Source organism: Scyliorhinus torazame, chromosome 8, assembly GCF_047496885.1.
Source record: "Scyliorhinus torazame isolate Kashiwa2021f chromosome 8, sScyTor2.1, whole genome shotgun sequence".
Lineage (NCBI taxonomy): Eukaryota > Metazoa > Chordata > Chondrichthyes > Carcharhiniformes > Scyliorhinidae > Scyliorhinus > Scyliorhinus torazame.
The window spans coordinates 124,816,933-124,829,274 of NC_092714.1; the positions used below are offsets into that span (position 1 = coordinate 124,816,933).

Consider the following 12,342-nt stretch of genomic DNA (forward strand, 5'->3'; position numbering starts at 1 on the left):
GCAGACATTGGGGAGCCACCAGGGCTGGCAGAGCCAGATGATGCAGGGGCAGCCGGGGCTTGAACCAGCTGTCCCTCCATCCCAAGGTGGACCTCAGGTCCCTATGGGCACCGACCGGGAGGAGGGGGCGCTAAGTGCCAATCCCATGGTGTGACACCGGTGGCCACCAACTTTCCCGAGTTCAACCCCTCTGATGAGGTTGTGTCTCAGAGTCAGCACACAAGAGAGGGCCGCATGGCTGTGCGTGTGCCGTTGCACATCATCAACATCAGCCAGGGGCATCGAAGGTCAGGAGACAAAGTAAGCAACCGGCTGCCTCAGATGTGCATCCTGGGGAGGAACTTAAACATAGCAGTACAGCCATGAAGGCCAAGCACATCGAGGATTACTGAGGGCACCTGGGAAGTGGGGGGAAGAGGCGTAGGTCAGGGGTGAGGGGGAGGGAGGGAGTGTGGGGGTGAGAGGTGGGGATCAGCATCATCGGGTGAGTGGAGAATTATATAACACATTAAACACAACCAGTGTTACGCCTCTGTCACTTTCTTCTGCAATGCGGGCCGACCTCTGAACCCTTGGCCCATCTCTCCAGGCATCTCTCCCTCGGGCACACCGCGTGCAGGTGATGGTTGTGAGCGAGCACTCAGCAGACAGCAGGGGTCAGACTATGGCATAGATTGAGGAGCGCTGGCACCCAGCTCTTTGTGGGTTATTATCACCCCCCTGCCTTGACAATGACCTGCTAACAGTGTCAATACAATCCCAGCATCCTGGAGTGATGTGACTCAGACCCTGGGGTGTTTGGATGTTGGTGGTTGCTTGTGTGGTGTTGCCCCCCGCAGTCTTCAGGCACAATGTCCAAGCATCACGGTCTCAATGGGATGCTAGGCAATGACTCCCACATGCTACATGGCCCGCCCACCCACGGAAATCCACTTGGGATCTGTGAAGTGCTCACTTAACCACAATTGCCAATTCCCTATCAGCAATACCCTTCAGCCACACGGCCAGAAGCCTCGGCTGTCAGTGGGGATTATGAGTGGTTGGTGGGGCTGACTGGCGGGGACAGGGGTTGCCCCCGGAATGGGTACAGAGTTTGGCATGGTGGTTCTGCATGCGGTTGCCCCCCACCCCACCCCGATTGCCGTGCTACATGGCAGTGGCCACTCATGGACCCGGCCTGCGAAATAGGCCACCTGCACCGGACCACACCCCCACAGTGCCCCCAGCCCTGAATAATGTTCCCCCTGCCCACGGATCAGCCCTTTCCCTTCTCCCGGTCGGTGCCCATAGGGCCCTGAGTTTCACCTTGGGATGGAGGGACAGATGGTTTGAGCTCCGGCCACTGCTACATCATCTGGCTCTGCCAGCCCTGGTGGCAATGCTGGACTGAGTCCACTGCCGTCACGCCGAGTTCTCGACGGGTGAGACCATGAGAGACCCACGCCGTCGGGAACTCGGCCTGTTGGGGGCGGAGCATCGGGGGTCAGGCCTCAGGCAATGACCTGAGGCTATCGTTACAGCGCGAGGCTTTGGAGGGGGTGGAGCATCACAAAAGTAGCACCATCCTTGATTTCATTGGAAATTTAGATTCTCCGGCCGTTCGCCGAACGTGATTTTGCCGTCGGTGACCAGAGAATCCAGCCCCTGGTCTCACTGGAACTCTGACTTCCACACGAGGATTCCCAAACTCGGTCCGCAGGTAATAAATTCAAATGGCTCATTCAATTATTCTAACTAGCAGCTCCCTATTCTCAGAGCAGGCTATTGGACAACCCAACATGGTAAACTGAAAGTAGGCCCATTTCATATTTTTTTAAATTTAACTTGAAGAACACACTTGTGAATCTTCTACCACATAATGCTTTCGCCAAGGATACAGCTCCAGGATTTCCATCTCTCCTTTTGGTATTCCTCTGCCCTGGATCACAATGTGCATTCACGCTTTCACACAATCTCTCAGATATCCAGCCATGCCAACAGAACACCATTGCTTAATAGGCAGTATTAAGATGCCACCAACGTTCTGATTACCAATGTCAATGGAATTTTCCATTATAACCACCCCACACTGTCGCGAAACTCATTGGCAGGGGTGTGCGGCCGACGGGAAAATCGAATTGCAACGACCGGAGAATTTTGGACCTGACCATTCAACCCCGCACAGCCAAGACTATCTTCTCCACTGGTCCAAAGCAGCTTCTAAGCAGCCAGCAATTTCCCCTCCCACCTTCGATTGCTGCTAGCCTTGCAATGGTTTGATCTCCAATGATGATTAATCAGACGAGTTGCCTCTCACTCGTCACCTCGTGTCTGCTTCACAGAATAAAAGCCCGAAGCCCAATATTGGGAAGGCATCAGACCACACCCTTCATTCTCAGCGATCAAACCCTTACATCCAAATACACATCTGTACAAATGTTTAGACCTGTGATTTCAAATACTACCATGGTGGTTTGATAATTTGAATTTAGTTCGAAGAACCTGGAAAGAAAAAGCTGGTATCAGTGAAAGTGATTATCATGCTGTTTATTGTCATAAAAAAACAGCTGGTTTGCTAATATCCTTCATGAATGGTATCCTGTGCTTGTTATGGTGATGCAGGACTTCAGTTCCACAGTAATATGGCTTACTCTTACTCCTTTGAAATGGCACAATAAGGCGCTCATATATATCAAATTGTTACTTCCAGCTGTTCAAGCAGAAAGCCCATCACACCTTCTTAGGGCAACTAGAGTAATCAATAAATACTGGGGACTTGCCAGCGTTACAACATACCGATGATAAATAATATTTTTTTTAAAATAATTTTAGTAGACTTTGGTAGATTGAATCGGGGCACGACCTACTCAGTTGATGGTAGGGTGTTGGGGAAAGCTATAGAACAAAGGGATCTAGGAATATGGTTCATAGCTCCTTGAAAGTGGAGTCACAGATGGACAGGGTGGTGAAGGCGGCATTCGGTATACTTGGTCCCATTGGTCAGAACATTGAATATAGGAGTTGGGACGTCTTGTTGAAATTGTGCAAGGCATTAATTAGTAAGGCCACACTTGGACTACTGTGTACAGTTCTGGTCGCCCTATTATAGAAAGGATATTATTAAACTAGAAAGAGTGCAGAAAAGATTTACTATGATGCTACTGGGACTTGATGGTTTGAGTTATAAGGAGATACTGGATAGAATGGGACTTTTTTCTGTGGAGCGTAAGAGGCTTAGGGGTGATCTTATAGAGGCCTATAAAATAATGAGAAGCATAGATAAGATAGATAGTCAACATCATTTCCCAAAGGTAGAGGAGAATAGAACTAGAGGGCATAGGTTTAAGGTGAGGGGGAAGAGATGCAAAATGGTCCAGAGTGGCAATTTTTTTCACACAGAGGGGATGAGTGTCTGGAGTGAGCTGCCAGAGGCAGTAGTAGAAGCGGGCCCAATTTTATCTTTTAAAAAGCATTTAGACAGTTATATGGGAAAGCTGGGTATAGAAGGATGTGAGCCAAATGCGGGTGATTGGGACTAGCTTAGTGGTAAAAACAGGGTGACATGGACAAGTTGGGTCGAAGAGCCTGTTTTCATGCTGTAAACCTCTATGATGCTATGACTCTATAAATTGGAGTCTGTCTGGCACAATAATTTATATGATGATATAGTAAGTCCTCACTTAAAGATCTGGGGCGAAATTCTCCGGAAACGGCCCGATGTCCGCGACTGGCGCCCAAAACGGCGCAAATCAGACGGGCACCATGCCGCCCCAAAGGTGCGGAATGCTCCGCATCTTTGGGGGCCGAGCCCCAACCTTAAGGGGCTAGGTCGGCACCGGACGAATTTCCGCCCCGCCAGCTGGCGGAAAAGGCCTTTGGTGCCCCGCCAGCTGGCGCGGAAATAACATCTCTGGGCGGCGCATGCCCGGGAGCGTTAGCGGCCGCTGACGGCATTCCCGCGCATGCGCATTGGAGTCTCTTCTGCCTCCGCCATGGTGGAGATCGTGGCGGAGGCGGAAGGGAAAGAGTGCCCCCACGGCACAGGGCCGCCCGCGGATCGGTGAGCCTCGATCGTGGGCCAGGCCACCGTGGGGGCACCCCCCGGGGCCTCATCGCCCCACGCCCCCCCCAGGACCCCGGAGCCCGCCCGCGCCGCCTTGTCCCGCCGGTAAGGTAGGTGGTTTAATCTACGCCGGCGGGACAGGCATTTTAGCGGCGGGACTTCGGCCCATTCGGGCCTGGAGAATCGCGGGGGGGGCCCGCCAACCGGCGCGGCGCGATTCCCGCCCCCGCCGAATAACCGGTGCCGGAGAATTCGGCAACCGGCGGGGGCGGGATTCACGCCAGCCCCCGGCGATTCTCCGACCCGGCGGGGGGTCGGAGAATCTTGCCCCTGGTTGCGTTCCTGAAAATTGTGACTTTATTTGGAACAACTTTAACCGGATCGTGGATTCCCAAAAGAATCAATGTTAAAGCCGGAACTGGCTTCCTTCTGACATTTCTTGCCCAGAAAAAGCAATGTACAAGTTGAAACACTATATCATACATGTGCCTCATTGTACATTCCTAGATGGAATAACTTGCAAAACAAAATAGATCACTGAAGATAACAGAAGATCTCTATTAATATAAATTAGATAACATGAAGTCACACAAAAAAGGCCCTGAGTAATACAGCTCTGTGTCTGACCCACAACACTACTGGAACTCAGCTCAACATTTTCTTTGATTTCCTTTCCCACTCTGTTTCTCACTCTCTCTTTCCTTTCCCACTGTCTATCTTTCCTCTCTCCTTTCTCAATGTCTTTCTCTTTCTCCCTTTTCCCACTGCCTTTTCCTTGTTCTTTTCTCCCTCAGTCTTTCTCTGGCTCTCTATCCCCTTTCCTATCTGTGTGTGTCTCCCTTTCTCCTCTCCCACTGTGGTGAATGTATTATGGCAGCCATTCACCACTGTATTGCATTGTACTATGCTGTTGCCCTTGTGGGCTCCACCTATGGACCATTGTATTGTATTACACTGCATTGTATCATGTTGGTGCCCTTGTGGGCTCCGCTCCCTTTTGGGGGGTATATAGATCTGCTGCCCTGCAGGTGGCTCTCAATGCAGAGCAGTCGCAGGCAGGCACAGTTCTAGCTGATTAAAGCCACTGTTCACTTCAACTCTCCATCTTGTGTGAATTGATGGTCGCATCAATTCAATCAGCTACAACATCGCGATGGAAGCAGCCCTCAAACCTGATTGACTGGAACTCGACCCACAGGCCGCTGAAGCCAAAGGTATTTTGTCGCACTGGCTCCGCTGTTTTGAGGCCTACCTCGCCGCCTCCTCCTCGCCCTCCATCACCGACGAACAGAAGCTGAGCCACCTCCACACCCGGGTGAGCCATCGAATCTCCGTGCAAATCGAGGAAGTGACCACATACACAGACGCGGTCGCGATCCTGAAGCGGCAATACGTGAGGCCGATGAACGAAGTGTTCGCGCGGCATCTCCTCACCACTCGCCGCCAACGCCCCGGGGAATCGCTGGAGGAGTACCTACGTGACCTGAAAGTACTCGCGCGAAGCTGCAACTACGAGCCCGTCACGGCCTAACAACACATGGAACTCGCCATCCGGGACGCCTATGTGGCTGGAGTCCGGTCCAACTACGTCAGACGACGCCTGCTCGAGAAAGGCGCCCTCGACCTAGAAGACTGTAAAACTAGCCACCTCCATAGAAGTAGCGTTTCAGAACCTCAACGCTATCCCCTCCGACCTCCTCGTGGACACCCAACCAGAGAGTACCCCAGGCCTGTGCCACGCGGCTGCCCGCCCAACCCGGGGAGCTACCCTGCTATTTCTGCGGCCAGCACCAGCACCCCAGGCAGCGTTGCCCGGCTTGGAACGCGACGTGTAGCGACTGCGGCAAGAAAGGACACTTTGCCAAAGTTTGCCTGGCCAGGCCCAAGTCCTCCAAATCACAGGCCCGACTCTCAGACTCACAGGCCCGCAGACCCCGCAGCGTGGCTGCGTGTCTGCCGGTTCCGCCCCCTTAGGATGCGTCATCCGCCTCATGTTGTCCGTGGGGGCAGCCATCTTCCACAACATGTGCGACTCACGGGGGCCGCCATCTTGACCGCCGTCCCCCACGCGGCCCTCCATGTGTGACTCATGGGGGCTGCCATCATGGCCGCCATCTTCATCGCCGCCCGACAGGTGCGACCGACAGGGGCCGCCATCTTGGCCACCATCTTCAACGGTGCCCGCCAAGTGCAACCGACGGGGGGCGCCATCTTGGGACCACCCCGCCACCTCCGACCACGTCGGTTATGCGCAACTGGACGCGGTCATCCATGACCAGTCACACCCAAAGCACCTCAGGAACTCCATGATGACCATCTGGGTCAATGGGCACGGAACGCCCTGCCTGTTTGACTCCGGGAGCACGGAGAGCTTCATACATCCAGACACGGGAAGGCGCTGTTCTCTCCAAATCTCCCCCGCATCTCGAACAATCTCCCTCGCTTCCGGATTGCATTCAGTGCAGATCCAGGCGAACCTCGCGATACAGGGCGCCGAGTACGCAAATTTTAATCTATATGTACACCCCGATCTTTGCGCCCCTCTCCTGTTGGGATAGGACTTCCAGTGTAACCTCAGGAGCCTGACCCTGAAGTTCGGCGGGCCCTACCCCCCCCCCCCCACCCTCACCGTATGTAGCCTCGCGACCCTGAAGGTCGACCCTCCCCCGCTCTTCGTGAACCTCACCGCCGACTGTAAACCCGTCGCCACCAGGAGCAGGCGGTACAGCATCCAGGACAGGACTTTTATCAAGTCCAAGGTCCAGCGGCTCATGAGGGAAGGGATCATCGAGGCCAGTAATAGCCCCTGGAGAGCTCAAGTGGTGGTCGTCAGGACCGGGGAAAAGAACCGGACGGTTGTAGACTACAGCCAAACCATAAACCGGTACACGCAACTCGACGCGTGCCCACTTCCCCGGATAGCCGACATGGTGAATCAGATTGCACACTACCGGGTATTCTCCACCACCTGCTCCCAATCCGCCCGGAGGATCGCCACTACATGGCCTTTGAGGCAGACGGCCGCCTCTTCCACTTCCTCCGGGTCCCCTTCGGCGTCACCAACGGGGTCTCGGTCTTCCAAAGAACGATGGACCGAATGGTGGACTAGTACGGGCTGCGGGCCACATTTCCGTACTTGAACAACGTCACCATCTGCGGCCACGACCAGCAGGACCATGCTGCCAACCTCCAGAAGTTTCTCCAAACCGCCCAAGCCCTCGACCTCGCTTATAACAAGGAGAAATGCGTTTCCGCACAACCCGACTGGCCATCCTCGGCTAGATCGTGGAAAACGGAGTCCTAGGGCCCGACCTCGCCCGTATGCGCCCCCTCCTACCACTCCCCCTCCCTCACTGCCCCAAGGCCCTGAAAAGATGCCTCGGGTTCTTTTCCTATTACGCCCTGTGGGTCCACAACTATGTGGACAAAGCCCGCCCACTGATCAAAGCTACCATCTTCCCACTGGCGGCAGAGGCCCGCCTGGCCTTCAGCCGCATCAAGGCTGATATTGCCAAAGCCGCGATGCACGCGGTGGGCGAGTCCACCCCCTTCCAGGTGGAGAGCGACGCGTCAGAGGTCACCCTCGCCGCTACCCTTAATCAGGCAGGCAGGCCCGTAGCCTTTTCCTCCCGTACCCTCAACACCTCCGAGATTCGACACTCCTCAGTCGAAAAAGAAGCTCAAGCCATTGTGGAAACTGTACGACATTGGAGGCACTACCTCGCTGGTAGGAGGTTCAGCCTCGTCACCGACCAAAGGTCGGTAGCCTTCATGTTCGACAACACACAGTGGGGCAAGATCAAGAACAATAAAATCTTGAGGTGGAGGATCGAACTCTCCACCTATAATTACAATATCGTGTATCGTCCTGGGAAGCTCAATGATGCTCTGTCCCGCGGAACGTGCGCCAGCGTGCAAGATGACCGACTCCAGGGCATCCACAATGACCTCTGCCACCCGGGGGTCACCCAACTTCTCCACTACATCAAGGCCCGCAACCTGCCCTACTCCACCGAGGAGGTCAGGGCCATGACCAGGGACTGCCAAATCTGCACGGAGTGTAAGTTGCACTTCTATCGACCGGATAAGGCCCACCTGGTGAAGGCCTTGCCGCCCTTCGAGCGCCTCAGTATTGACTTCAAAGGGCCCCTCCCCTCTACCAACCGCAACGCGTATTTTCTCAACGTCGTTGACAAGTATTCCCACTTCCCCTTTGCAATCCCTTGCCCCGACATAGAACATAGAACATTACAGCGCAGTACCCACTGTCATTAAGGCCCTACATAGTATCTTCACCTTGTTCGGTTTCCCCACTTACGTCCACAGTGACCGGGGCTCCTCATTTATGAGCGATGAGCTGCGTCAGTACCTGCTCGGTAAGGGCGTCGCCTCGAGCAGGACTACCAGTTACGACCCCCGGGGAAACGGACAGGTGGAGAGGGAAAACGCGACGGTATGGAAGGCCGTCCTCCTGGCCCTACGGTCTGGGAGACTCCCAGTTTCCCACTGGCAGGATGTCCTCCCCGACGCGCTCCACTCCATTAGGTCACTTCTTTGCACAGCCACGAACGAGACCCCTCATGACGTCTATTTGTTTTCCCTTGGGCATCCACCTCCGGGGTCTCTCTTCCATCCTGGCTGATGACACTGGGGCCCGTACCCCTCCGAAAACATGTGAGGAGCCATAAGTCCGACCCCTTGGTCGAGAAGGTCCAGCTCCTTCACGTCAACCCCCAGTATGCCTACGTGGCGCACCCCGACGGCCAACTAGATACAGTCTCCCTCCGGGACCTGGCATCGGCAGGATCCCCTATGACGATCACCTACCCCCCCAACCTACACCGAACAGCACCCCCGCCCCTACATGGCCTACAACCCCCCTCCTACACCCCCTCCCCCCCATCGCCGACCTGCAGGGATGAAGCTCCAGAAGAGACGCTCCCGGAGTCAACACCCGTGCCCGCATCGATGAGTTCAACACACGTGCCCGCACCATCGAGTTCAACACCCGTGCCCGCAGCGAAACCAGAGCTCAGGCGATCGCAGCGCACGATCAGGGCGCCGGACAGACTCGACCTGTGAGCCACTTCACCCCTGCTGGACTTCAACTTTTTAACAGGGGTTGAATGTGGTGAATGTATTATGGCAGCCATTCACCACTGTATTGCATTGTACTATGTTGTTGCCCTAGTGGGCTCCACCTATGGACTATTGTATTGTATTACACCGCATTGTATCATGTTGGTGCCCTTGTGGGCTCCGCCCCTGGCTCTTCCCCCTTGGGAGAGGCATATAGGTCTGCTGCCCTGCAGGCGGCTCTCAGTGCAGAGCAGTCACAGGCAGGCACAGTTCTAGCTGATTAAAGCCACTGTTCACTTCAACTCTCCGTCTCATGTGAATTGATGGTCGCATCACTCACATTGTACTCCCTCTCTCTCTTTTCACACTCTGTCACCCTCTCTCCTTTCCGCATCTGTCACTCTCTTTCTTTCTCCTTTCTCACTCCCTCCCTCTCTCCTTTACCAATCTATCTTTTTCTCCTTCCCCACTCTCTGTCTCTCTCTCCAGACCTTGGACACCTTCCTGATAGTCTGCAGGGGCTGGCACTGATTGAGCTGAGCGGGGGGCTTTTTGAGCGGGTGGGGTCACAGATTGAATCAGTGGGGCTCGTTACCCACACTTCACCACACAGTCGACAGCTTCCTGTACTGAGCTGCCATGGTATCTCTCTGAGTGGGGGGGGTGACTGTCCCGGCTGGATTTCTATGTAAGACTCCCTGCCCTGCACTCTTGCTCCTGGATCTCGGACCTTGCTCTCTCCCCACAGCCTCAGCCCTTAAAGGGACAATTAGCCAGTGATTGACAGTTTTATTACTGCAGGGGCAAGTGCTTGGTGGATTGTTTATCTATGTTTCCCTTCATACTTCAATGCATTGCAAATATCCTGCTTTGATGCTGACCACAATGTTTGTAAAAACTTGTGCTATGATTGACAACTCTTCACCACATAAAAAGAAGCTAAGTGCTTTAGGTTGTGAAAAAGAGGAAGTGAAACCACTTAGCTTAACTGTCAATCATTGGCTAATGCATTGTATTGCTGTGTAAAATTGAATGGAAGACGTGCATTTCAAAGGTGGTCAAGGGATTTAAAGTATTTTGAAGTGTACTTGGCATTGGAAAAAAAATCTCTTGACACTTTGTTATAACCTGCCTGCTTACCATTGGCTGGGGACTAATGACAAACCCACAATCCTGTGGGAGTATGAGCTTCCCCAATGAGGGGGGGCGGAGAAACCATTAGTAAACTCCATGTATAAATAAAGCTGGCCAGTTTGGAACCAGCAGGAAGGAGTGTGCAGCAAGGGAAGTTGCTGCTGCTGTTTTATATATATATATATGTTATTGTAAATAAATGTTATTACTTTGTAGCCTTAAAACTCGTGCTGGATTCTTTGTGGCCCTCACAAAACTGGCGACGATTGTTAAAGTGAATAGCTGTCTACCTAGAAATCCCTGGATTTTTGTTGGATACAGGTTGGAAGTTGTTTTCTATTATACCATGCCTCTGTATGGACGTTTGGATGTTTTTGATGCTGCGCTGGAAAGCTGGAACCAGTATGCACAATGGATGCATTACTATTTCCGGGCAAACAATATCACCGAAAACGAGCGCCAGGTGGTCATATTGCTCACCGCCTGCGGCCCGCATACATTTGGGGTGATTAGGAGCCTTACGTATCCAGGTGCGCCGGACACCAAAACGTTTGATGAACTTGTGAATTTAGTGGGGCAACATTTTAACCCAACCCCGTTGACGATAGTCCAGTGTTACCGGTTTAATACTGCTGAGAGGACCCCAGGAGAATCCCTTGCTGACTTTCTATCCAGGCTACGCAGGATTGCGGAGTACTGTGACTATGGTGAGACCTTGTCAGAAATGTTACGCAACCGTTTGGTTTGCGGTATTAACAATGCGGCCACCCAGAGAAAGTTGCTAGCTGAGCCAACATTGACTTTTCAACAGGCCATTCAAATAGTATTGACCGAAGAGAGCACAGAACGAGGAGTGCAGGAGCTACAGGGAATGGAGGTGCATGCCTTGGGGCACAACCCCTTCCATCCGCAAACGTCCCCCCGCACTCCTGCGGTACCTTGGGAGAGGCGACGTCCGGATCGACGCCAGTGGCCATCGGACATTCCTCCCCGAAGGGAGCCTTCTCCAGAACCAATGGATGAGGAGCCATGTCCGTGTCAGACTTGTAGGCGCTGACCCCGTCGCGGACGCCGGTCCTGGGGGCGCCGTCGTTCCGGCCGAAACTGGGACCAGCCCAGGGGCCGTACCTTCCATGTGGATGAACCTGCGGCAACTACTCCTGAGGACGTGGAGACGGAGGACGACTGCCTGCAGCTGCATTGTGTGGCAGCTCCCCGTGTGGCCCCCATTAAGGTGACAGTACTGATCAATGGTCACCCGCTTGAGATGGAGTTGGACACTGGCGCAGCGGTATCCGTGATCGCCCAAAGGACATTCGACCGCATCAAGCAGGGTATACAGACCCTTACATTAACTGACTCACAGGCCAGGTTGTCCACCTACACGGGGGAACCACTGGACATTGCAGGAACTACAATGACCCCTGTTGTTTATGGACGCCAGGAGGGGCGTTTCCCACTTATCGTGGTGCGCGGCCATGGGCCCAGCCTGTTGGGTCGGGACTGGTTGCACCATTTGCGGTTGCAATGGCAGCACATCCTCCAAACAGTTTCTGGAGGGTTGACTGAGGTGCTAGGACGATACCCAGATGTATTCCAGCCCGGTTTGGGGAAAATAAAAGGGGCCGTAGCCCGTATCCAAGTCGAACCAGGAGCCACGCCGCGCTATTTCCGGGCGCGCCCGTGCCTTACGCCTTGCTCGAGAAGGTAGAAGGGGAGCTCACTCGTTTGGAGAGTTTGGGTATTATCAGGCCCGTCCGTTTCGCTGACTGGACAGCACCAATTGTACCCGTAATGAAGCCAGATGCCACAGTTTGCTTGTGTTGCGACTATAAACTTACAGTGAATACGGCTTCCCGACACGACCGATATCCAATGCTTCGCATAGAGGATCTCGACGCGAAGCTTGCAGGCGGACTCTCGTTCACAAAATTAGATATGAGTCACGCCTACCTACAGTTGGAGCTGGACCCTGCCACCCGACCATGTGTAATGATTAATACACACCGGGGCCTGTATGAAATGAAATGAAATGAAAATGAAATGAATATACACGGTTGCCCTTTGGAGTATCCTCTGCCTGCGCT

The 12,342-nt window shown here is 53.7% G+C and overlaps 1 pseudogene; it reads left to right on the forward strand.

The window, feature by feature from the left end:
• Positions 1-234: 234 nt before the first annotated feature.
• The window catches only part of LOC140428877 (uncharacterized), a 38,367-nt pseudogene continuing 26,259 nt past the window's right edge, over positions 235-12,342 (forward strand).